This window comes from Anolis sagrei, chromosome X (genome assembly GCF_037176765.1).
Source record: "Anolis sagrei isolate rAnoSag1 chromosome X, rAnoSag1.mat, whole genome shotgun sequence".
Taxonomy (NCBI): domain Eukaryota; kingdom Metazoa; phylum Chordata; class Lepidosauria; order Squamata; family Dactyloidae; genus Anolis; species Anolis sagrei.
The window spans coordinates 30,113,295-30,135,633 of NC_090034.1; the positions used below are offsets into that span (position 1 = coordinate 30,113,295).

The 22,339-nt window shown below is 46.2% G+C and overlaps 1 protein-coding gene across 2 annotated transcripts in view; it reads right to left on the bottom strand.

The window, feature by feature from the left end:
• Positions 1-4,958, bottom strand: part of WSCD2 (WSC domain containing 2) — a 40,143-nt gene extending 35,185 nt beyond the window's left edge. The window contains exon 1 of one of the 2 annotated variants that reach the window (XM_060786098.2): positions 4,315-4,958. The gene's annotated coding sequence lies outside the window, so the exon portion shown is untranslated. The remainder of the gene's footprint in view (positions 1-4,314) is intronic. The other variant, XM_060786099.2, reaches the window with a different exon arrangement.
• Between the last annotated feature and the right edge of the window lie 17,381 nt (positions 4,959-22,339).

The window sequence follows — 22,339 nt, forward strand, 5'->3', positions numbered from 1 at the left end:
CCCATGTTGTCCTTTCGCCTTTTCTGATTTATGGCAACCCAAAAGGGACTCCATCCTGGTGTTTTCTGGGGCTGGGAGTATAGGACTTGTCCAAGGTGGCCCCATGGTTTTCCCTAGCAAGGAAATTATTGGAAAATAAAAGTTGGTGAGTGAGAAAAGAGAAGAGAAGGGCAAAGGGCAAGTAAGGTGGAACGTGGCACAAGAGCTATCCTGGGATGGGGAACATGCATGGCAGAGGGGAAAGTGACACCAAAAGTGAGCAATTCTCCTTGGATGGCATGCGAACCCTATCTGGAACCATTACTCAGATAGCTGGGGACCTCAATGCAAGAAGGAGAGAGGAGTCAGTGTCGTTTTTTCAGTAGTTCCCAGGTTGCAGTTTGGAAGGGAAGGGCTCTTCTGGAGATATGGCTAACCCAAGACATTGTGCTGCCTGAGGCTGGAGGGGGAGGAGAAAGGTCTCCAAAAGATCCCCCAACTGATTGGCAGTGTTTCTGTTTCCTGGTTGGCAATCTAAGTAACAAATGGCTACTCAACTCCAATATTCCATTCAGGGGATCTCTTCCAATTCCATGATTCTAGGTCTTGCAGACACACCCATCGTCTATGTATGTTGTTCATTCGTTCAGTCGTCTCCGACTCTTCGTGACCTCATGGACCAGCCCACGCCAGAGCTCCCTGTCGGCCGTTACCACCCCCAGCTCCCTCAAGGTCAGTCCAGTCACTTCAAGGATGCCATCCATCCATCTTGCCCTTGGTTGGCCCCTCTTCCTTTTGCCTTCCACTTTCCCCAGCATAATTGTCTTCTCTAGGTTTTCCTGTCTCCTCATGATGTGGCCAAAGTACTTCAACTTTGTCTCTAGTATCTTTCCCTCCAGGGAGCAGTCAGGCTTTATTTCCTGGAGGATGGACTGGTTGGATCTTCTCGCAGTCCAAGGCACTCTCAGAACTTTATGTATGGGAATGTAGAAATGGCTAAGTGAGCCAACGGACCTGGCGGAATTATGTGATTCGGGGCAGGCCCGTAGCCAGGATTTCATTTCGGGGGGGGGGGGGCTAAATTTCTTTCAGGGGGGGTTTCGAGGGGGCTGAGTTTCGGGGGGGGGGCTGAGTCTGAGTGAAAGAGGGTCTAGCCTAGCAAACCTTTTGTATCATTACCCCAATACCCCCATGCATATGGGATATATTGAGTATGGTGATCAGATCATGATATGAATAAACATAACAGTTTAAATAATGCACCAATAAGGCCTTTTCGCGAACCACCATGAGAATTTCGGGGGGGGGGGGCTGAAGCCCCTCAAGCCCCCCCCCCCCCCCCCCCCGGCTACATGCCTGATTCGGGGACACCTTGGAGCACTTCCTCCCTCCCTTGCACTTTCAGAAATTAACTGGAAGGGATGGGGGAAATGAGTAGTGAATCCCTCTGACCGCTGTCCATTTGCCAGCTCCTGGATGGCAGAAAGGCCAAAGCCAGCTGGAAAGGGACATGTGGCCCCTGTGGGATTATTCACTTTGGAAATTGGAATCAAAATTCTAATCCGCCAGGTTGACTCCCAACTGACAGCTGCTCTCCAAGGTTTTCCGTGACTCCCCTCCACGCCGCATCATCATCATCGGAGGAGGAGGAGGGCTTCTCCAGAATACAGGCCCAGGTTAAACAACAGATTTCCTGGGAGCTGAGGAACCCCACTGAGAAGAGGGAGAGCATTTGGCAGAATTGTTGGCATCTCGAGGTGTCACATGAGAATGATTCCATGGAGAAATTTTTTTTCCCTTGTGCGAAACACAAATCTGCCCAAAACATGAGTTTTTTGAGCAGAAAACCTGTTTTTGGCAGAGAAAAGACCTGTTTGGAACAAAAACCATTGTGTTTTACTCATCACAATCTTCTCTACAACCCTTCAGAATCTTAGAATCGCAAAGTTGGAAGAGAGGCCAAGGGCTATCCAGTCCAACCTTCTGCCGCAATCATGTTTGAATAAAGGGAGAATACTGCTGAGGACATTACTGGTTTTCCTGCAGGAAATGCACTGTAATTATTTGTCTTTGCAAACAAGGATTAAAGCATCAACAACTCATACTTTGTTACTTTGGGAGGACTTTTGTGTGTACAGTTTGGGATGAGATGGATGCAACCCAGTTAAGAACCGAAGCACCATATATTCCCAGTTTGGGGCCCCTGCAACCCAGCACTCTGCTGAACATGTTGGAATACAACTTCCACCTTCCAGAGAGAGGATGATGGGCATCATAGAGACTATGTGGGAAATGTTCTTTGGAAACCAATGACTGAATCAATGAATGAAGTGTATTCCAATCAACAGATCAGGCAAAACAAGTAGAAGCAAACAAGCAATATCAATATCAAGATCATACAAAAACATGATGGGCCACTTGAGAAGTGGAGGCTTAGAATCACCAAATCATGGCACTGGAAGGGACCCTAAAGGCGATCTAGTCAAACCCCTGTCAAGCAGGAAAAGCAAACCAAAGCACTCCGAAAACTTTCTTAGGGACAGGACCTGACTGGAGTGGCTCCCTCGAAACCCATGATTTGGACACAAAGCATCCTGTCCGGGGCTTCAGATCCCTGACCTTCTGTACTGTTTCCTTTCTGGAACACCTCCCAAATGGGAAACGCAAAGACTTTTTGCTCATTTGCTATCTCCAGTCCAGGCAATTTTGGGAGAGATAAATGGCAGGAAGCAAACCAACCCCTCCAGCCAATCTTTTACAGGAAAAGGATGGCTGGCATTTCAAATCCCAGGAACGTCCATCTCCTACACTTGGCATAATTGCTCCAGCGTTGATCAAAGGAGGCAAAACGGGCTCCAACACCGGGTGAGGAGGAGCCATCACTGCCGCCCGTTTCCTCCCCAGGCAGTGGAGGACAAAGGCCACCAAAAGCAAGCTTTGGTGTGTAAGGAAGGACGGGACCAAGCTGCGCAATGTCAAGGCCGGAGAGCCAGCAAACTTCACAGCCACACAACACCCCCCCCAAAAAAAACCCCCCAAAACAAAACAAAAAAAAGGCAGCTCACTTCTTCCTCGCTTGGGCCCATACCTATCTAAATCTCAACATCCCAATTCACTGTGACCTTGAAGGCTCCCCATTTGGCCGTCTTACAGGTGGCACTTCCACCTCTTTTAGGCCCATGTATCCACAACCTGGGCAGACCTTTGGTTCTTCACACACAGGATTGCTAACCCTCTTTTGGTTCATTTCAACAAGGGTAATGCCCGCTTGGAGCCTCTGGTGGTGCATCCAAATCAGGGAAGGATGCTCCAGAAAACTTCAGGAAGGGAAAGAGGTAATTCTGACCGGCAGGAGCTGAGCAACCATTCGCCCAGCACAACTGGAACTATTTGGGAATGACCTACAAAGCTGGAAAGGAACTGTGTGCTATACACCGGCATTCTTTTGGCATCCATATACCACACAAACCAACAAGGTACCTTTCTTTCCCTTGGTTTGGAAGCTTCTCGCCCCATGTGCAACTTGGCTCAGTTGCTCCTGAAACAAAGCCCCACCTTGGATTTGCAGGGCTTTGAACAACAAAAGATACCCCTAACTTCCCTTTCCCACTCATTTGGATCTTCCCGTTGCCCGGAGATGCCACGACATACTTTCTGCACAGTTCAAACTGGAGGTAATGGGCCAGCAGAGGGAATGTCACCGTCTGTCTCACCTGTGAGCATACCCCGGAAAGGCAAACAAACTGTCACATTCATTGTCCAGGTTCTTGTTCAAAAGAGGCAATGAAAGGACACAAAGGGGTCGTTTTTCAATATGAGTGTACCCACTGAGATGAAGAGCCTGGCCGTAAGTTGCCTGAGTTGCCCAAGTGCATCTCATAGGCCCTCTTTTGTGCTCATCATCCCCGGCACACAGAGAGCCCTCTGTATGCCAAGTCCCAAAATCAGGAATGGCACAAATTCAGAGTCGGCCACCAACTCATGCCTCAGACCCCTTTGACTACAAAGCTTTCCACCGATACCTTTCAGGGGCCCTCTGACTTCAAGACCGAACTTGGTTCCATCACCCCTTTGGCCGACAATTCAACGTGCAGCTTTTCCATCTTGGTCCCTTTTTGCGTACCAGAGAGTACATGCAAGACATATCTGTCATCGGTACAAATCCTCACCAATTCAAAGGGACACCCGCTCCATCCCCTTGCCAAGGTGGTGGGGGGATGCAGCTATGATGACGGCTGGCTTCAAACTTTCTGTTTTCAAAGGAGGGGGGGAAGCATTACAGGGTCAAAGGTCATTCGCATCCATTTGCGGCCTTGGCAGCATTGCCTTTCTTACCTGGCCTTGGCAAGCTTGGGCCTCGTCCAAAGAGTTTCCATCGGTGCATCTCTTCCCGGCTGCCTTGGCAGCAAGGCTGGCGAAAGGATACACGCCAGCCCTGCGTCACGGCATGCATCCCACTGGCATGTCTATCTTGGAGCCTTGGTTGTGGGGATGTGGCAGTGGGTGCCAAGGCTGATCGAGGCTGCTAATGCCGTGCCGCCCCTGTCAGATGTGGCACCTCGGAGCACTGCAAGCCCCAGTCACGCTGCTGCGGAGTGGTTCTGGCTGCTGGCGTCCCCTGACCAGCTTCTTCTCCATCATGCCGTCACCCTTGCCAGGGTCCCCCTTCTTCTCCCCAAGATGCCCATTCTCTTGGCCAAAGGCAGGGGAGGATGTCTGGCCCGAAAATGTGACTCCCAACTGTTCCCCGGCTTAACATCTCTATCTGGCTGGCGCTGTCTCTCTCTCTCTTTTCCTCTCCCTTTCTCCCTCCCTCCTTTGCTCTCTGCTGCCGTAGCTCCACCGCCAGCCGAGCAAATGTGCTATTCGCAGGCCGCTAGCACTGCCTACTGCTTAACTCCTTGCGTGCCATCTTTGCCCCTCTTGCCAACCAGCTCCTTGGCAAGGCACACAGGGATGTGCAACCTTTGGGCATCATCTCCAGCACAGGCCACGTTCCACACCATTCAACCCCAATGGCAAAGGGAATGTGTCATGCCTCCTGGTCGGACCCTTTGAAAGGATGCCAACTTGGGAAGCTCTCTGTACCTGACAGCTTGCCGTCTAGAAAACCCCATTATAGCTTCACCATAAGTCCTAAGTGACTTGAAGGTGCAATGCTGAAAATGAAGGGTGTCCGTTAGTCTCAGACACATTGTCGGCCCACAATTCCCATCAGTCCTATCCAAGAGGGAGGGATGAGGAGATCTAGAGTAACCCCAAAGTGCCCAATGTAAGATGTGTTGTTGAAGGTTTTCATGGCTGGAATCACTGGGTTGCTGTGAGTTTTCTGGGCTGTCTGGCCATATTCCAGTAGCATTCTCTCCTGACATTTTGCCTGCATCTGTGGCAGGCATCCTGAGAAGTCTGTTGGAAATGTGGCCAGTGTAGTGTGCAATGTGGAATAATGTGTAGGGTGGGAGAAAAACCCTTGTCTGTGTGAAGCAAGCATAATAAATAGCCTGACTGTTGTTACCTGGAGGTACCCTTTGTTTGGGAGGTGTCAACTGGCCCTTGATTGTTTCCTGTCTGGAATTTCCCTGTTTCTGAGTGTTGTTTTTTATTTACTGTCCTGATTCTGGATTTTTAAAATTCCGGTAACCAGAATTTAGGGAGGACCCGGTGGTGCAGTGGGTTAAACTGCTGAGTTGCTAAACTTGTTGACCAAAAGGTCGCAGGTTCGAATCGGGGGAGCGGCGTGAGCTTCTGCTGTCAGGCCCAGCTTCTGCCAGCCTAGCAGTTCGAAAACATGCAAATATGAGTAGATCAATAGGTACCACTCTAGCGGGAAGGTAACGGTGGTCCATGCAGTCATGCTGGCCACATGACCTTGGAGGTGTCTATAGACAACGCCAGCTCTTCGGCTTAGAAATGGAGATGAGCACCAACCCCAGAGTCGGACACGATTGGACTTAATGTCAGAGGAAAACCTTTACCTTTACTTAACGAGAGTTTGTTTGTTTGTTTGTTTGTTTGTTTACCCTATTTATATCCTGCCTTTCTCTACCCTGAAGTGGACTCAAGGCAGCTTACATTTTCATGGTTTCCTCCTTTCTGTTGAAATTGTCCGTGTGCTTGTGGATGTCAGTGGCTTTGTGTAGTCTGTAGTCTGGAGGCTCCTTCTTTGGAAGCTTTTAAACAGAGGCTGGATGGCCATCTGTCAGGGGTGATTTGAATGCAATACTCCTGCTTCTTGGCAGGGGGTTGGACTGGATGGCCCATGAGGTCTCTTCATAGAATCAAAGAATCAAAGAGTTGGAAGAGACCTCATGGGCCATCCAGTCCAACCCCCTGCCAAGAAGCAGGAATATTGCATTCAAATCACCCCTGACAAATGGCCATCCAGCCTCTGCTTAAAAGCTTCCAAAGAAGGAGCCTCCACCACACTCCGGGGCAGAGAGTTCCACTGCTGAACGGCTCTCACAGTCAGGAAGTTCAGGCTAAACATGCCCAGTTCCCTAAGCCGCTCCTCATAGGGCTTGTTCTCCAGACCCTTGATCATTTTAGTCGCCCTCCTCTGGACACATTCCAGCTTGTCAATATCTCTCTTGAATTGTGGTGCCCAGAATTGGACACAATATTCCAGATGTGGTCTAACCAAAGCAGAATAGAGGGGTAGCATTATTTCCCTAGATCTAGACACTATGCTCCTATTGATGCAGGCCAAAATCCCATTGGCTTTTTTTACTGCCACATCACATTGTTGGCTCATGTTTAACTTGTTGTCCACGAGGACTCCAAGATCTTTTTCACACGTACTGCTCTCGAGCCAGGCGTCACCCATTCTGTATCTTTGCATTTCATTTTTTCTGCCAAAGTGGAGTATCTTGCATTTGTCACTGTTGAACTTCATTTTGTTAGTTTTGGCCCATCTCTCTAATCTGTCAAGATCGTTTTGAATCCTGCTCCTGTCCTCTGGACTATTGGCTATCCCTCCCAATTTGGTGTCGTCTGCAAACTTGATGATCATGCCTTCTAGCCCTTCATCTAAGTCATTAATAAAGATGTTGAACAGGACCGGGCCCAGGACGGAACCCTGCGGCACTCCACTTGTCACTTCTTTCCAAGATGAAGAGGAAGCATTAGTGAGCACTCTCTGTGTTCGTCCACTTAACCAATTACAGATCCACCTCACCGTAGTTTTGCCTAGCCCACATTGGACTAGTTTCCTTGCCAGAAGGTCATGGGGGACCTTGTCGAAGGCCTTACTGAAATCCAGGTACGCTACATCCACGGCATTCCCCGCATCTACCCAGCTTGTAGCTCTATCGAAGAAAGAGATCAGATTAGTCTGGCATGACTTGTTTTTGATAAATCCATGTTGACTATTAGCAATGACTGCATTTGTTTCTAAGTGTTTGCAGACCGCTTCCTTAACAATCTTTTCCAGAATCTTGCCCGGTATCGACGTGAGGCTGACCGGACGGTAGTTGTTTGGGTCATCCTTTTTTCCCTTCTTGAAGATTGGGACCACATTGGCCCTCCTCCAATCTGCTGGAACTTCTCCCGTTCTCCAAGAACTCTCAAAGATGGTTGCCAATGGTTCCGAAATGACTTCCGCTAGTTCCTTCAATACTCTGGGATGTAGTTGATCTGGCCCTGGGGACTTGAACTCATTAAGAGCGGCCAGGTATTCCTGGACGACTTCTTTCCCAATTTGTGGTTGGATGTCCTCCAATCCCTCATCCACTCCATCTTGCTGAGGTTGAAGACTCTCTTCCAACTCTTTGATTCTATGATTCTATGATTCTATGTTTGATGACACAGAGAAGCCATTTCAATAGAAAGGTGGAAACCATGAAAATGAACACAATCTGGGTACCAGTATTTTAAAAAATCACAGGAAATAAGGAACAGCGCTCAGAAACAGGGGAACTCCAGACAGGAAACAATCAAGTGACAGTTAACACCGCTCAAACAGAATATGCCTCCAGGCAACAACAGCCAGGCTACCTCTCTGCAGATACCCTCACTGATGATTTTGCAGCTGCAAGGCTACTCAATGATCATCAAGCTTGCAAATTGCAACATTTACACTTGCTTCAAACAGAAAAGGGTCCTTTCTCCCACCCTGGACATTATTCCATAGGCATATATATACCTCACTCACATCAGCCACTGTACAATGCAACCAACAGCAAAGCATCATGGAGTTGTAGTCCCAACCTTTATCTTCCCTGCCCTCGTCTTACACAGTGAAATGCTTATTGGCACCACCAGCCAGGGGTGACTTTCATGCATAAAAAGCCCTTGCAAATCTCTGTTTTTTTGCAGCCTGGTCTTTTTTCACAGTGATAAATATATTCCTTTTCTCCCTGCAATACAGGAAGACCAGAACAACGAAGTATCATTGTAAAGATGGAGTCTGGCTCGGAAGATCCAGGTTTGAAATACCAAGAGAGGGTCACCATAGGTCAGAAACAGTGATCGTTGAGAAGGGGCCCCTGAAGGTCATTTAATCTGACCCATGGCTAAAGTATCCTGTCAACTGGCCTTACAACCTCTATTGAAAAACCTTAATTCTTACATCTTGGAAGGAATTTAGGATATTTCCTTCATCAAGGTTTTTAAACAGAGGTTAGAGGTTTTTTGTTTGCATGGATTTCACTGAATTGCTTTCCAAGGCTGCTTTTATCTTGTAGATTTGTATATTTTAAATTGTATTGTGATGCTTTTAATGTGAGCTGCTCTAAGTATTCTATGGAGAGAAAAAGTAGGATATTAATATTAATTATTATTAATTACATTAATTATATTGTTTATAATTATCAATTATTAATTATTAATTATTATTATTATATTGCTAATAATAATAATAATAATAATAATAGCGGTTTCCAGGCTTTTGATCATTTTGGCAGCCCTTGTCCGGGCACTTCCAGCTTGACCCTATCCTTCTTGAATGGTGACATATTCCTTGATCTGGACACCATTATCTTATGGATGCAGCCTCAAATCGCATTGGCTTTTTTCACTGTTGCATCACACTGTTGCCTCATGTTCTGCTTGTAGTCTACTGACGACTCCTAGATCCTTTTCCCATGTACTGTTTTCAACTCATTCTCTATTTTCCCCAGAGGATCTGAAGACGCTGGCAGAGGGGCATTTATGAGATTGGAGTGGCATCAGTCCTGCAATGGACAATCTCAGTCAACATTATAGTCAAGCAGTGAAGTGGCATCGGTCTGGCGTCAGTCCTGCAATGGACTGTCTCAATCAATTATTACATATTTCTATTGTAATTAATTATTATAATTATTATAGGTCCAGGCAGTGGTGTTCTTATTCTTATACTATATTGTTGTTGTTGTTGTTGTTGTTGTTGTTGTTATATTTTTATTATTATATATGTCTATTATTATTAAATTATATATATAATATTTATTATAATTATATTTATTATATTTCTTATTATTCTATTATTATTATTATTATCATCATCATCATCATCATCATCATCATCATCATTATTCAAGAGGGAGAGCCACCTCCAACCTGAATATGGCTACATGTTATTATTATTATATTATTATTAGTATTAAATATTTCTATTATTAATAATATATTATTTATTATTATATTATTCGTGTTGTAATATATGTTCCTATTATTATTTATTGAGGTGCTCTCGATGTTGTTATCATTATTATGTGATTGAAACGGCTTTTGGACTATGATTTCGGGACTCTGTGCTATCTTTTTATGTATTTATATGTTACTGTTTTATGATTTTAAGGCAAAATGTTTTTATGTCTTAATGCAGCATGGAATTATTGCCAATTTGGAAGCCACTCTGAGTCTTCTTCGGGGTTGAGATAGAGCGGGGTAAAAATATAATAAGTAAATAAATAAATAAACATTGCAGCCAAGCATTAGAGTGGCATCAGTCTGACATTAGTCTTGCAATGGACAATCTCAGTCAATATCATAGAATCCTCAAGTTGGGAAGGACCCCAAGGGCCATCCAGCATCCAGCCCAACCCCCTTCTTGCCATGAAGGAGGACACCATCAAAACCTTCCCAGACGGCTGGCCCCCTACCTGTCCAGGGACGACCTAGCTACGGTGATCCAGGCCACGGTCATCTCAAGACTGGACTACTGTAACGCCCTCTACATTGGCCTCCCTCTGTCGGTGATTCAGAAGCTCAAGTTGGTACAAAACGCAGCTGCTCGGCTTCTTGCGGGAATTCCGATGAGATGCCACATAACACCAATCCTACTACAGCTGCATTGGTTACCAATTGAGCACCGGATCACTTTCAAAGTGATGGTACTCACTTTTAAGGCCTTGCATGGTCTGGGGCCAATGTATCTGAGGGATCGTCTCACCCCCTACCAAACCCAGAGATCCCTCCGTTCTGAGGACCAAGATCTATTGGAAGTCCCCAGTGTCAAGACCTTGCATCTAACAGCAACCAGACGCAGAGCCTTCACAGCAGTGGCGCCATCAGTCTGGAATGCTCTGCCACCTGAAGTTCGTGCCCTGCGGGACTTACCAGCTTTCCGCAGGGCATGTAAGACATACCTGTTCCGACAGGCTTTTAATGTTTGATACTGTTGTTTTTAAATTGTTTTAAATTGCTTTTAAACTTTGTTAGATTTTAGCTATTCTTGTAAGCCGCTCCGAGCCCCAGGGGAGTGGCGGCATATAAGTTTAAATAATAAATAAATAAATAAATAAATATGGCCATCCATCTGCTTTGAGTTCCCCCTAGGAACCGCTTTGAGTCCCCCTAGGGGTGAGAAAAGCGGTATATAAATACTGTAAATAAATAAATAATAATTCCCCCAGCACTTCCAAACACTCAGCAAAATGTACGCTGCCCTCTGAAAGTTTCCAATGGTTGGGGTAACTAATACTGAACAGTGGCAAAAACATATTTCTCAGGAAGATGGGTGCTGTCGCAAGCAGACGCCAGTGCCCTCCAGGAGAACTGGCTTGGTCGGAAAGTGTTTCCATCTCATCCATTTAATTGACCGGCCACCTAACCCCCCTTGGGTAAATGGGATCCGTCCTTAATCGGATCGGCAGAGACACCTGTCTGCTCAGCTGGGGCGGATTACTGGGCCGGGTTGCGCCCTCGCCTCCGCTTGCCCTTTTGCCAAGTGTCACCCTGGCATCTCCTTTAACTTCCATGAATTAATTAAGCCCTGGCCGGTGGCTTGCCAAGGAGGGGGCCGAGTGCCTTTGGAGCCGCTAAGGAGAGCAGCAGATGGAGAGAGAAGACCCAGAGGGATGGAGCCAAGGTCAAGGAGAGAAAAGAGAGAATCATCAATACCAAAAGGGGGCGCAAAACAGGCTCTGGGTAGGGCGTCCCATGCCAGTGGGGCAGGGAATCCACTGCGGGTTTGGCCAATCTCATTCCCTCCTGCTATTTCCCTCCCTCTTTTCCCCTGCATGGGATGGCTGATCGCTGTTTGTTTGTTTTCCATTGTATTATCATCATCATCATCATCATCATCTCCATTTGTTCTTGATGCCTTACAATTAAAAGTATTAGATTCCAGCAAATGGGGTAAACTTTTCACAGTGTCAAACAGTGTCACCGCTCAAGAAAACTGAACCATCACAGTTCAGGATTAGCCACATCTGAAGGATTGGGATCTACATTTCTCTCTCTAGGCCTTTTCAAGGTCCTCCAGCACAACTCAGGGGTCAGAAGTCCTCCATTGCAATAGAGTTCATTATACCTGCAGTTTCATTTATCCATATTTGATATAATGTGTCTTTTTCTCAGTTCGCTGGTGCAAACTCTATGGGTCAATGGCCGTCCAAAAATATGCAGCATGTGTCGGACGCTTGGCAGACTCTGGAGAGCCGAGTTCGAAACCCAGGGCTGAGTCACACACTCTCAGCCCAAGAAAAGAACCAGAAGGTATACCACAACAAGCCATTGGCAGTTTGAGTGATAAAACACAGTAATCGCCGTGTATCTTTTCACTGGTTTCACTTGTCTTCCTGGGGGGAACTCTGCATGCATTCCAGACTAACCTAGCCATTAGGGTGATGCTTTGCCTATGCGAACTGCTATTGTTTGAGTGAGGGAAGGATCAAAACAAGGAGAACCTGGGAGATTAATGCCAGAAGCAAGAGGATTAAAGGATTAAAGGGGAAAAGAGTGCAGAGAATGTGAGGCGGAGAGTGGAATAGTTTTTCAACCCCCCCCCCCCCCCGCACCAGGTCTGTTGGGGGCTTTCTTCTGGTAAAGGTTAGATAAGCCTTTTCTCTTTTCTCACAAACAGGAGGCTCTGGGCTCTCTGTGCTTTGAGGAAACAGAGAATCACAAAATTGGAAGGGACCCCAAAGGCTATCTAGTCTTACCCTGTACACCTACTGACTCAGCCTAGAATCGTATTGGCTTTTTTCGCCGCCATGTCACACTCTTGACTTATGTTCAGCTTGTGGTCCACTAAAACAGGGGTCCTCAAACTTTTTAAACAGAGGGCCAGGTCACAGTCCCTCAAACTATTGGAGGGCCGGATTATAATTTGGAAAAAAAAGAATTAATTCCTATGCACACTTCACATATCTTATTTGTAATGCAAAAACATTTAAAAACAATATAATAATTAAAATGAATAACAAATTTAATAAATATAAAGTTATTAGTTTTTCAATGGGAAGTGTGGGCCTGCTTTTGGCTGATGAGATAGGATTGTTGTTGTTGTTGTTGTTGTTGTTGTGTGCTTTCAAGTCGTTTCAGACTTAGGTTGACCTTGAGCGCAGGCCAGGTAAATGACCTCGGAGGGCCGTATGCAGCCCCCAGGCCTTAGTTTGAGGACCCTTGCACTAAAATAATAATGATAATAATAATAATGTTATTTCTTACCCACCTCTCCTCATGGCTCGAGGGGGGGAGGGGGCACAACATTCCTAGGTCTCTTTTGCATGGACTGTTTTCCATCCATCTCCAATATTATTTCCCTTGATTTAGACACTCTACTCTGCCTCAAGAAGAAATGGGTAAGAATTATTATTATTATTATTATTATTATTATTATTATTATTATTTGAAACAGAACAAGATGAGTCCACAGCAGACAAGATCACTCTGCTGGTTGTTGCATTGGATCACACGTCGGACACTTCCAAAGTGTCTAGGACTGTGTGATGTATCGGCGAATAATGCATGCAGATCCCAGTAAGGTGGTCTTTTGCAGCTGGCAGATGATAATTTTGTCAGCGCCAATTGTGTTTAAGTGCAGGCCAAGGTCTTTATGCACTGCTCCCAGTGTTCCGATCCCCTTGACTGGCTTGTGCCACAGTCTTTGCAGTTCAATCTTTAAATCCTCATATCATGTCAGCTTTTCCAGTTGTTTCTCTTCAATCCTGCTGTCCCCTGGGATTGCGACATCGACAATCCATACTTTGTTTTTTAACATGATCGTGAGGTCAGGAGTATTGTGCTCCAAAACTCTGTCCATCTGAATTTGGAAGTCTCAGAGGAGTTTGACGTGCTCATTTTCTGTAACTTTTTCCGGCTTGTGATCCCACCAGTTAATTGTCGCAGGCAGATGGTCTTTGTGGCACAAGTTTCAATGAATCATCTGAGCAACGGTGTTATGCCTCTGCTTGTAGTCTGTCTGCGCGATCTTCTTGCAGCAGCTGAGGATGTGATCTATTGTTTCATTCTGCTTCCTTGCAGAGTCTACACTTTATTATTATTATTATTATTATTATTATTATTATTATTATTTGAAACACAACAAGATTAGTACACAGCAAACAAGGTCACTGCTGGCTGTTGCATAGAATCACACATCGGACACTTCCCACGGGTCGATGACTGTGTGATGTATCGGTGAATAATGCTTGCAGATCTGAGTAGGGTGGCCTTTTGCAGCTGACAGATGGTAATTTTGTAATAATAATAATAATAATAATAACAATAATAATAATTCCTATTGATGCAGCCTGGACTCACATTGGCCTTTTTAGTTGGCATGTCACACTGTTGGTGCAGATTCAACTCTTGTGGTCTATTAAGACTTCTAGATACCATGGACTGTTGTCAAGCCAAGTGTCCATTCTCCATGTCCTAGGTTACTTCTCGAATCTAGACCTAGACTTGTAATGATGCAGCCTGGAATTGCATTGGCCTTTTCCGCTGCTGCATCTCACTCTGGAGTCACATTCAGCTTGTGGTCTTCTGAGATCTCACCCATTCTATAGTACTCATGCCTTTCTTTTTCAGTTTATCCCTATCCATGTTCATGTTGTTAAGCTCTCCATGCAATCAAGGTCATTTTGGATTCTAATCCTGTTCTTGGGGTATGAGCTCTCCCTCCTAATTTGGTGTCATCTACAAATATGATTAGCATGCCTTGTGTTCCCTCCTTCATAGAGGTGGGGCTTGGATACTCCAAGGCAGGGTATCCAAACTTTTAAAGCCAAGGGCCGGTTCACAGTCCCTGAGTCTGTTGAGAGGCCAGATGATAGTTTGAAAAAAATATGAACACATTCCTACGCACACTGCATATGTCTTATTTGTAGTGCAAAAAACCCCACGAAAAAACAATACAATATATAAAATGAAGAACAATTTCAACCAACGTAAACGTACATGTCTTTCAATGGGAAGAGTGGGCGTGCTTTTGGCTGAGGAGAGAGTCGTTCATTAGGATTATTGTTGTTGCATGCCTTCAAGGGCATTTCATTCATGGCCCTTCTACCCTGAACTATATCCCAGGACCTGATTCCAGATTATATGAGTCTACACTGCCAGATAATCTGGGATAAATAGATAATCTGGGGTCAGATCCTAGGGTACAGAGCAGTATAGATCCAGCCTCATATGCTGCCTCAGAGTCTGGTGGGTTCTCCTTCTCTGGAGGTTTTTCGGCAGAGGTGGCATGGCCATCTGTCAGGAGGGATTTTATTGTGGCAAGGGGCTTATAGTTGCTGCCTGGCCCTCCTCTTTTCTTCCAAAATGAGGGACCACAGCGAAGGGCAACCTTTGTGGAAAACGCAGGGTGATGATGCAGGAGGCGGCAGAGTCAGCAGTAAGCACCAGAAGCAAGCAGGGCAATTGGGGAGTCTTCCTTTGCAAAGAAATATAGAAAAAGTTGAGGAGAAGAGAGAGAAGTGCATAATAGTTGTGTGAGTTTAAATACTTCCTTGCTATAATTTCAGGGACAATTCACATGGCAACATAAGATGCTAATTCTAAATTTTAAGAATAGATGGGACTGATGTACCACTGGAGGGGATGCCCAAAGTCGGAGTCACCCAAGGAGAAGGCAATGCATAATTAGGGTGAAGGGAAAGTGAGGGGCCATCTCTTTTTCTCTCCTCCCAAGCAGCCTGCCTTTTCCAGGGCCCTGATCCCAAGAAGGAAGGAAGGAAGGAAGGAAGGAAGGAAGGAAGGAAGGAAGGAAGAGAGGAAGGAAGAAGCAAGGGAAGGATGGAGGCCTGGAGAGAGGGGGACAGTGGAAATTTGAACAGGGGCAGCAATTGGTCCCCGGGCTGGACTTTGGACATGCCTGTTTCAAAGCAGCTGGAGGTTCTTCTTGGCATTTCAGGTCTTGGACACCTATCTCCTCAAATAACAGGGATTGAGAAAGTTGATTTGGTTAGCTAAACCTCTTTGACCTATCCAAGTTGGTTGGGGGATTCCTGGGAATAGCGTCCCCCAGAAACAATGTTAGCAGGAAAGATGCCCCTCTCTCTTCCTCTCCTGCCCACAATCAGCTCCAATGATCCATCAAACTTTCTGAGAAGGTAGCTTATGCTGTGATGTTTCTATAGTGCTTGTACATCATCCTCCGATTGCCTGCGTCCCATGCAAAGCTTTGCTTCCTCAAATGGGATGGAACCTGGTTTGGTGATGAGAAGGAACAATGTCATGTTGGTCCCCAAGACTGATGCCCTGTCCTCCACCGGTGAAAGACAAGCTGTGTGGGGGAAGCATCCTTCACCTGTGGTTGTCATAACGACCAAAGCATCCTGTGCTGATCTGCGCCCACTTCTCTCCAGTTGGCATCAGAATAGAGCTATCTATATATCTACACGCACACACACACTTCCCCTTATGCCAAGGCACAGAAGAATTGAGCATAAGACTGGAGAGAGTATCCCAACCTGAAATAGATCTGACCCAAATCAGTTGGGAATTGATGGCATGGCTAGTGCTCCATAGGGCATGACAGGTTTCCTGGGGGCTTAAAAGGAGCTCCCCAAGATTATGCTAACAGGGGATAGGGAATAGGCAGAGCTGCTCAACACCTTCTTTGCTCAGTCTTCTCCCAAAAGGAGATTGGGGTTTAACCTGAGCAATATGGAGTGGATGAGGTAACAAGGGAAATGCAACCCAAAACAAGTAAAGAAGTAGTCTAGGAATACCTGCCTAATCTAAATGAATCCAGGTCTCTAGGTCCAGAAGAACTATATCCAAGAGTATTGAAGGAACTAGCAGAAGGCATTTCAGAACCTCTGGCAATAATCTTTGAGAATTTTCAGAGAACAGGAGAAGTCCCATAACAAGACTGTAGGAGGGCAAATGTTGTCCTGATCTTCAAGAAGGGAACAAAAGAAGACTGGAATAATTACCGTCCAGTCAGCCTGACATCAAGACCAGAAAAGATTCTGGAGCAGATCATAAAGGAGGCAGTCTGCAATCACTTAGAAAAGAATATTGTGATTACTAAAAGTCAGCATGGATTTCTCAAAAACAAGTCATGCCAGACTCATCACTTTTTTTGATAGAGTTACAAGCTTGGTAGATGCAGGGGATGCTGTGATAGAGCATATCTTGATTTCAGCAAGACCTTCGACAGAGTCTCCCATGCCTTTGATATGACATAAGTTGTTTAGGTCTAGACAAAGATACAGGATAGGGGATGCCTGACTCAACAACATTCCATGTGGGAAAGATCTTGGAGTCTTCCTGGACAAGAAGATGAACATGAGCCAAGAGTGTGATCAGCAGCTCAAAAAGCCAATGGGATTTTGGGCTGCATCCAAGGGGGTAGAGTGTCCAGATCGAGGGAAGTTGTGGTGCCTTTGTATTCTACCTTGGTCAGACCCCTTTACCTGGAATACCGTGTTCAATTCTGGGCACTACCGTTCAAAAGAGAGATTGACTCTAAGCTGGAAGGTGTCCAGAGGAAGAGGGTGACTAAAAGGATCAAAGGTATGTTTAGCCTGCAGAATAGAAGGCTGAGAGGAGGCGTGAGAGCCATGCATACATATGTGAAGGGTGCCATAAGGGAGAAGGAGCAGACTTGTTTTCTGCTGCCTTGGAAACTAGGACTCGGAACAAAGGGTTCAAATTACAGGAAAGGATATTCCACCTGAACATGAGGAAGAACTTCTTGACTGTAAGAAGAGCTGTTCAACAGTGGACCTCTCTGCCTCTGAGTCTGGTGGAAGCTCCTTCCTTGGAGACTTTTAAACAGAACCTGGATGGCCATCTGTCAGGGATGCTTTGATTGTGCTTTTCCCGCCAGGCAAAATGGGGTTGGACTAGATGTCCTGCATGGTCTCTTCCAACTCTATTATTCTATGATTATACACACACACACACACACACACACACACACACAGAGGAGGGGGGGCCTCCAGGGACAATGGCAGCCAGGCATGGCCACACATGAGCATTAGATTTAATGAAAGCCAGTTGTCGAAGGCTTTCATGGCCAGAATCATTGGGTTGCTGTGAGTTTTTTGGGCTGTCTGGCCATGTTCCAGCAGCATTCTCTTTTGACGTTTTGCCTGCACCTGTAGTTAATGGTATCTTCAGAGGTTTGTTAGAAGTGAGGCACGTGGAGTGTATACATATATCTGTGGAATGTCCAGGAAATTAACAAAATCTGGTTACCAGTATTACAAACACCAGAATCAAGACAGTAAATAAAGAACACTACTCAGAAACAGGGGAACTCCAGACAGCAAACAATCAAGTGCCAGTTAACATCTCCCAAACAGGGGATGCCTCCAGGCAACAATACCCAGGCTACCACTATGCAGATTCCCTCACTGATTGACTTTGCAGCTGCAATGTTACTCAATGCTATTCAAGCTTGCTAACTGTAACAATCACACTTGCTTCAAACAGACACGGGTTCTTTCTCCCACCCTGGACATCGTTCCACAGGTATATTTACACTCCATTTGCCTCACTTCCAACAGACCTCTGAGTATGCTTGCCACAGATGCAGGTGAAACGTTAGGAGAGAATGCTGCTGGAACATTACCATACATCCCTAAATACTCGCAGCAACTCAAAAGCAGGTTGGTCGGTGTGTTTGCAAGTGAGTTTCAGCCATGGCAGAGACCGGAGTTTTGGCAGGATCCATCCTCCAGGAACACAATGCCTTTTGCTTTTGCAGTCTCTCCAAAAGCACATCGATTCTCCCAGTCACAACTTCAGCGCCAGGCCAAAGAGGATCAATTAATTTGTTTCTGTCAATGTGGCTCACCACTGCGGTTGACCTGGCGCGGCCCTCTCAACCCATCCTCTCCCCGCTTCGTCATCCGGATCCCACCCAGCCTGCGGTGGCAGCCCAGTTTTTACGGGGCTTTCGGAGGATCAATACAGATCTCATTGATAATGATTCGCCATAACCCGCAGCTACCACTGGGTGCTATTTAATAAGGCAATCGCTCATCACGCCTCATCTGGCTCTTTTTTTATTGGGCAGGGGAGATCATATTTCACCGCCTGGACATCCCTAGCAGTACATAACTGGTCTATTATTATTCCTTTCTGAAGGGGAGGCATCTGAAACCTGGTAAGGTGGGTTTCGCAGTCCCTGTTGCCTCGCTCCACTAGCAGCAGTGAGAGGCAATGCATCGACCACCTGAAGCCATGCCGAAAACACACATAAAAAGGAGTCAGAGTGGGAAAGCTGTGCGCAAATATTCCCCCCCAAATGATCCAAAAAGGTGCTCCCTGAGAGCCAAAAGGAATCCTGCATGAGTCAGAATCTTTGCCATTTATTCAATGGGAAATTCACACACAGAATCATACAATTGGAAGGGGTCCCAGAGGTGCCCAGAATGGAACGCCAGGCTCCAGTTGAGAGGCCTCTTCAATGCAAGATGGAGCCAGACTTGGACTTCCCTTGACCCAAAAGCAATAGCTGGAATATGGTGCCTGTAACCGATTTGCTGGGCCATGGTGGCGCTGCAGGTTAAACCACTAAGCTGCAGAACTTGCTGACTGGAAGGTCGGCGGTTTGAATCTGTGGGACATGGTGAGTTCCCATTGTTAGCCCCAGCTTCTGCCAATTGTGAAGTTCGAAAACATGGAAATGTGAGATCAACAGACACCGCTTTGGTGGGAAGGTAACGGCCCTCCATGCAGTCATGCCAGCTACATGACCTTGGAGGCATCTACTGACAATGCCAGCTCTTTGGCTAAAAAGTTGAGCACCACCCCCCAGAGTCGGACTTGACTAGATGTAATCTCAAAAGGAAACCTTTTTCTTTACCTTTAACCGATTTGTATAACTGATCCCAACATAAATATAAAGGGATCATAAAAGTCCCCCAATCAGAACTGGACCAGTGATGTGGGTCTGTTCCCCTTTGCCAAATGCAACGATTAGGACTCATCCAGAATTATTCTGAGCAGGATGTATCAGCTCTCAAGAAATCAGTGTGGCCATTGTCCTGGAGACTTCCAGCATGCATCTGGTGCACATTGGGCACTTCTAACATGCATTGGATGTCCATTCCGGAGTACCTTGCACAAGTTGAGTGTGCATTGGAACCTTGTGACATGCAGTGGACACTTGTGATGCACACTGGGCACTTCAGGGACACACCAGGTGCTCCTGTTGTGCTTTGGAACTTCCAAGGACTGTTTGGATTTGTAGGGACCATGCACCTTGCTGCCCAAAGCACATTGGGATGTGGCAAATTGCGTTGGCTGCCACTGCTCAATGGATGACCACAGGTAATAACAACATGGCAGCCCTTTCGGAAAGCAGACATTACGAAACCATGCTGCGCACAAAAGACATAGGCCCGATGACAAATCCCAGCCAACAGGTAGATTTGGGAGCCCTCCTTCCAAAGCCATCCAATGGAAACCTTTGCCACTCATCAATCCAACCCATCCTTCTCCTCCTATGCATTTAGTATCCATGCCCCATTATCACCCATCAATATAACAGTTATTACTTAATGGGCTTCAAAATTGCAATCCTACAATTTCTGCAAATCTGCGCCAAAGATGGCCGCTAATTGCCACCGCCAAACTGATTTGGGGGAGTCTTAATGTAAATGCAAATGCCGGTGCATTAATCAAACAATTATTCCTTAACCACGCGACAGGCAACGCTCAAGCTAATTAAGAAATAAACAAAGTTAATCAGGGAGCCGACAACACCCGTTAATCGTAGGTAGGCGGCGTGAAAAAGAAATATTGTGCCGTGATTTATAGAAGCACGGGGGGGGGGACCCCATCTGTTCTCTCCCTGCGTTGCCAGTATTAGAGGGAGCAGAAGGTGCCTCTGGGTTATTAATAAGGCCTTTCTTCTCTCGGAGGGTCCAGTGGGCCCCAGAGAAGACAAGAATGGATGCCTTTTAATTGATAGGGAGCAGGGAAAGTAATAACTGTCCCGTTTCACGAGGTAAGCCCCAGTTGCAGGAGTAAAATTAATACCTGCATTCAGGTCTTGCCAAAATCCAATTTGTTGTGTGGTTTAATATGCAGTGCCTGGCATCATTTGAACTCGCAGATAAATGGATCAGGATGATATATATTCCAAGTAGAGCAGGGAGAGCCTGGCTAAGCCAGTGATAATTTTTTGGCCCAGAGTTCCCAGAATCTCCCCGGCTGGCGCCTCCCAGAATCCTCCAGCTGACATAGACAACGGACCATTTCCCCACATGAACTGTCCTTTGGCCTGGGACTCTCAGAATCCTCCAGCCAACATGGCCTATGGTCTGATATTTTTGACCTATCCATTGGTCTACAATTCCTGTAGTTCTCTCTAGCCAGCATGACCAATAGGGGTGTGTGAATCTTCCCGAAAACAGAACAGGGGGAGGGGGTACCTGACCCAAAATTCAAGAGAAAAACAGAACGAAAACAGAACTGATTGTGTGCCATTTTGCATACCCCAATGGACAATTTTCATTGCTTATCACTATCAACCAGCTCCTAGAATCCCCCAGTCTACAGGTCCTGTTTTGGCTAGGAGATTCTGGGAACTGGGGGCCATGTCATCTAGAAGTCGATTAGGGTGCTATTGCCCAAATAATTGTCTTTTCCAAACATTCATATCAACCTCTTGGAACTCAACGAGTAATGGACAAACGTGAAGCATGGCAAGACTCAAGGCGAAGTGGCCACCAGCAATGCTGGCCGAGCATCTGCTCTAACTAGATCCTTATGAAAGGCCTCATCCTACTACCCCCTCCTCCTTCTTCTCAAGCCATGCTCAGACTAGGAACTGACCAAGCAGAAGCTTCCCAGGCTGCCACAGAGAGGGCTGTCTCTCCCGATTCTTGATGCTCCAGTGATGGTGAAAGCTGTCCAATCCCAGAGCAGAGGAACAGCCCAGGATTCCAGGTTACTGCAACATGTCTCTTTCCCCTTCTTCTGACACACGTTTGGTGTATTACACCGTCAGTGTCATGTCCAATCATCTCGCCACCCAATGATGCTGTGCCAGCGTGCCAGAATTCAACGGGATGACTGATCGCCGACCCATCTCCTGTTTCCAACAACATCTGGACTCTTTCTGTCCTGGAAAGAACATTTCTACACAAAAATCATGCAAGGAGAAGCGCACTCACTACCTTCGAAACATGTCATGTTATCCTTCTGGTTCAGGGCTGGGCAAGTTCTGGAAGCTGAAGGGCTACTTCACCCCCCTTTTTGAGCTCCTTCAGGTCTCTGGGAGGCCCACAGAGAGTCCATTTGGACACCTAGGATATTTTTCAAGAGAGGGATATTCTATGGATATTCTGCACACATTCATCCTACTCCTAAATGTATAGGTTGGCATAGCCTGGCACAGGTCTCAGTAGTAGAATAACCAAAACCTGGAAACCCCACTCTTATTCTTGTGCGAGTCGCTGCCAGGATTTAGGCCCAAAGTCCAGCTAAGCGTCCCGTACTCTGTTTTTTCTCAGAAGCCTTAGCTGTTCATGGACCAAGTGTTGACCTCAAGCGCTTAAGCATTTCAAAACCCCAGCGAACATGCCAGAAATCCACACATGTAATTTTAATCAAGGAACAACTAAATTTGTTGCTCCCAGGGTGCAGGGGCAGCTGGAACTAATCTAAAAATTGGTTGGCTTTGGAGCCGTGGCAGCTGTTTCTCAGCTTCGCAGGACAGATTGGAAAGTCAGGAGGCGGCGGG